We start from the raw sequence: 5,317 nt of genomic DNA on the forward strand, positions 1-5,317 counted from the left end.
AACCTGTCCTGCACACATCTCCTTTTTAGTCTGAGTCACCAAATGATAATCATGGGGAATGGATAAAGGCAGAATACAAACAAGAAATGAAAGATGAAGCAATAGAACACAATGCATGAGAATGTTTTAAGAAATAGACACAATTGCAGATAACACTGACCACTACATTGCTTTATCTGCAGTTCTGTCGATCCATGCACGAGGTTGGATCTGTATAAATGTTCTATTGGCTATATATAGACTTGATGGTTCGAGCAAATCTGACAGAGGAGGGAGAGAAAAACAAAATTTTGATATTCAACTGTAAGAGCAAAATTTCTTGTCAAAGTACGATTTCTATGTAAGGTGAAAACATTTCATTACTTGAAGAGAACATTGATCTTGTTAAACTCCTAACCCACTCATCATGCCCTGTTCTTTTTTTTTTTTTTTTTTTTTTTTTTTGCTTTTTGGGTTTTTGGGTCACACCCGGCAACGCACAGGGGTTATTCCTGGCTCTGCACTCAGGAATTACTTCTGGCTGCGCTCAGGGGACCATATGGGATGCTGGGAATCGAACTCAGGTCAGCCGCGTGCAAGGCAAACGCCCTACCGGCTGTGCTATTGCTCCAGTCCCGCCCTGTTGTTTTTACCTTTCAGAAACACTGCAATTGAGATACGGTAAGATGCCTCTAGTTTATTTTCTCATGGCATGCCCTGGCATTAATGGTTCTTAAAGCTTAAGTATCTTTGTCTATTTACTGAATTGCCTTCATCGCCTCCAGACCGATCCTCATGGCCCGATACAACCCCTCACCCCCACCATGCCATGCTTCGGAAAAAGCTATGCTCGAGCTGCTAGGCTAAACGCTCCATGATAAAATTGAGAGGCTCTTAAGATAGCACACAAAATCAATGATGACTCTTTGTCCAAAATAGATTATTCTATCCAGACCCTTGAGAGAACATATGAGATATCTGACAAGACTCGGTGATCAACTGTGATCCATTCCCTCTACCTCTGAGGTAGATAGACTGTGAAGTTCTTGCCAGGGGTACTCATGCTTTAGCATGTCTTTTCTTTACTTAACAAACACAACTGCCAAGTGAATTCACCTCTTCACATAATCCACGGCTTGCCTGGCTCCTCAGCATCAGAACTCGATTGTCTTGCAATGCTTCACAGGGACTGTAAATGTACTTCCTACAAATGCAAGAAACTTTCTGATGATAGGAGCTATAGGCACAGCCCATGGGTGTGCCTTTATTGATGCCTTACATTTCCAAAGAATCAATCTGCCCCTGTTCTGCTAAGAGCTGAGTCTTCGTTAATGTCTCCCCATGATTTGAGGGCTGGCATGAAGCTATATGTTTCCATACCAATCCAGTGAACTGTCAGCGGGAATATAAGCTTGCCTCAAGTCATTGCAAAGATGCATCTGGGGGTACATGGATACCCTGATGTGAGGAATTTTCGTAGAGTTTACATGCTGTGCTTCTCACACATTCGTATTGTTCTGTGTGTCAGCTGTGTGGAGCCTGACAGAATTGGTGTCCCTAATGCTGTGCATTGCACAATGTGCCTGAGTGCCATGAGCATGTGGTCACATTTCATCCCAACTTTTGGAGCAGGGAGCTAGAATGGAGCAGCCCAATTTCCTTGCCCACAAGGGGTCCTCAGAAATCTCTAATTTGAGATATTCATCTGTGGTATTCAATGTGACGCACAGAAAAATTTGCCCATGATTGTCCATTTTCTGCTGCACCCTGCTGCTTCCACTAGAGAAAGTGTTCGTCTATATCCTTTGACCCAAAGACAGAAGAATGCAGCAAAAGGGGATGGGACAGATGCATGAGCATCCTCTGTGGCTTTGCTTCCCTGGTAATCCTCTTAACACTCTGCCATCCACTTTCAATGCCCTCTAGCACATGCAATTCTGGTCACGCTGCATCCAAGTCCACTTCAAACAGTGATAAGGACCTGAGCTCTCCTGACCTTCCTTTTTGTCCTATCCACCTTGTGACCCACTCATGGGAATGCAGGCTTCTCCCTTTTGGGAGTGTGCATGACAGCCTCTGACACAAGCGTGGATTGGGATTGTGTTTAGGAGAACTTTCACGGGCATCCTGCAGCTCATTGCTTGCAAAATTTGTACAGGCCACAACCTCAAATGACACGCTCCCATGCAGGCACGCAAGTGTGTGCGCGCACACACACACACACACACACACACGCAAGCACCCAGCCACCCAGACACACACTCACACTAGTGCAAATTGGTCATGCTCCATACTATGTTTCTCAGCTACTTTGGAAGGCTTCGAAACACTCTCATGGAATGCAATTCTGTGTACACTTTGTGCTAGGGAGAAGGAATTCACAACCGCCATCTACTCTCTGAATGCTCTTCATGATCCATTCTGAGTTTTGGAGATATTAAGACTCATGAGTACTAGAATTTGACTGCCTGAGTGACTATTCTTCTGTGCTCTGACAGAACATTAAGCAAAGAGATAAAGACAGAGACACAGAGACAGAGGGTGGAGAAAAAGAAAGAGAGAGACAGAGAGAGAGACACAAAGAGAATCAATCTCCTACTGAAAAAAAGAAAGTTTTCTACTGTCTAGAAATGGCTCCGTTTTTAAAATATTTTAATTTATTCTATAAAAATGCTAATCGATGTGCTCTTTTCTTTCAGATGAACTTCAAAAAAAATACGGTACATTTCCATTTTTCTAATTTGCTTGATAACTTTGAAATCCACCCAGCAACACCTTGCCTTTGCATCCACTCCGCGTGATTTCAGTATTTGCACATTTCAACTATTTGAAATCTTCTTTCACTACCATTTGAAATCTACTTTCACTTGTTGAGGGTTTTTCGTCTTCTCTCTCCCGCAGTTCATCACTCATATCAAATTCAGAATGTCTACATGTGACATTCAGGCACTTTTCTCCATTCATGGATAAGGATATATGTCTGTAAATATTCTATTGGCTATATGAAGACTTGATGGTAGTAAAAAAATGAGTTAGAAGGATGAGCAAAAGAAAATGTTGATATTCATTTTTTCTAATATTGTTATTAGTAAAACACCACGAGGTACAGTTTTAGACTTACAAATTTTTGTGCTTGGGTTTCAATTAAACAATGATCAAATACCCATCCCTCCACCAGTGCCACCTTCCACCACCATGTATCCCAATATCCCTTCCATCCCCATCCCCCCATCCCACCCTGCCTCTAGGGCAGGGTATTCTCTTTTGTTTTCTCTCTCCTTTTGGGTGTTGTGGTCTGTAAAGAGGCATTGAGTGGCAATCATGTTCAGTCCATAGTCTACTTTCAACATGCATCTCCCATCCTAGGAGTCTCCTTCAAACACCCTTTATTTGGTGCTCCCATCTCTATCTGAGCTGCCCTTTCTCCTAGAATGCCTGGCTGGCCTCTAAGCTATGGAGTAATCCTCTTTGTACTGATCTCGGCTATTCTTGGGTATTAATCTCCTATTTTGTTACTTTATGTCCCCAGATGAATGCAATCTTTTTATGTCTATCCCTCTCTCTCTGATTTATTTCTCTTAGCATGATACTTTCCATGTAGTACCACTTGTCTGTAAATTTCATGACTTCATCTTTTCTTACTGCTACATAGTACTCCATTGTGTAGATGTACCAAAGTTTCTTTAATCAGTCATCTGTTCTTGGGCATTCAGGTTTTTTCCAGATTCTGGCTATTGTAAAGAGTGTTGCAATGAACAAACAATTGCAGATGTCACTTCGACTATACATTTTTGCCTCTCTGGGATATATTCCCAGGAGTGGTATTGCTGGGTCAAATGGGAGCTCACTTTCTAATTTTTTTAGAATCGTCAATACTGTTTTCTGAAAGTGCTGAACCAGTCGGCATTCCCACCAACAGTGAAGGAGTGTCCCTTTCTCGCCACTTCCGCGCCAGCAACGGTTGCTTTTGTTCTTTTGGATGTGGGCCAGTCTCTGAGGTGTGAGATGGTATCTCATTGTGGTTTTGATCTACATCTCCCTGATGATTAATGATGTAGAGCATTTTCTTATGTGCTTTTTTGTCATTCAGATTTCTTCTTTGAGAAAGTTTCTGTTCATTTCATCGCTCCATTTTTTGGGGGGGTTGGGTGTTTTTTCTTGTGGAGTTCAGCCAGTACTTTGTATATTCTTGATATCAACCCCTTGTCAGACGTTTATTCAGCGAATATCTTTCCCATTCTGTAGACTGTCTTTGCATTTTGGTAACTGTTACTTTTGAGGTGAAGAAGCTTCTTAGTTTAAGATAGTCCCATTTATCTTTCTCCATTTTCACTTGCTCGGCCAGTGGGATGACATCTTTGAAGATACCATTAGCTTCAATGGCATGGAGGGTTTTGCTAAATTTATCTTCAATGTACCTTATGTTTTCCGGTCTGATGTTGAGGTCTTTAATCCCTTTTGATCTTTCCTTTGTACATGGGGTTAGGCAGAGTTCTGAGTCCATTTTTTTTTTTGCATATAGCCTTCCAGTATTGCCAGCACAATTTGTTAAAGACGCTTTTCTTACACCACTTCACATTTCTTGCACCTTTCTCAAAGATTAGATGATCATATGATTGAGGGGAGATGTCAGTGTATTCAACCCTGTCCCACTGGTCTTCAGCTCTGCCTTTGTTTCAGTACCATGCTGTTTTAATTATTACTGCTTTGTAGTAGATTGTGAAGTTAGGGAGGCTGATTCTCCCATTTTCTTTTTCCCAAGAATTTCTTTAGCTATTCGTGGGGGCTTACTGCTCCATATGAAATGTGTCTCGAATTTCAGTTTTAAGAGCAAAATTTCCTGTCAAAATATGATATCTATGTTAGGTCAAAATTTTTAATTTTTTCAAGATAATGTAGATCTTATTCACCTCTTTCATTTCTTGAAGAGAACGTGATTTTTCTTCTATTCCACCACATTCCAATCCCTTTGCTTTATATTTCAAAAAACTGCAATCAAACTCTGGTTATATATTTTTATATTTGCACAGTTTGACATGAATGCTGTATAATATTCATAGCCCTTTTGTCTTTGATGTTTTAAAGAGAAATCTTTTTTTATCGTATTATAGCAATCCTGCTGTTGTGTCATTTGATTTTATATAATATATATTCTAAGTGGTAACATATTTATATTCTACAGTTGTAAAAGTCCTAAAACCAAAGACAAAGAAATCATTTAATGTTTCTTTTTTTCTCATTCTTATTCACTTCATTCAGCATGATAGTTTCCATGCACATCTTTTTTTATTTGAATATCATGTGTTTCTTTTCTTATCAGCCTTGATATTTGTAATGC

This window comes from Sorex fumeus, unplaced genomic scaffold (genome assembly GCF_029834395.1).
Source record: "Sorex fumeus unplaced genomic scaffold, SorFum_2.1 ptg000063l, whole genome shotgun sequence".
NCBI classification, from domain to species: Eukaryota; Metazoa; Chordata; class Mammalia; order Eulipotyphla; family Soricidae; genus Sorex; species Sorex fumeus.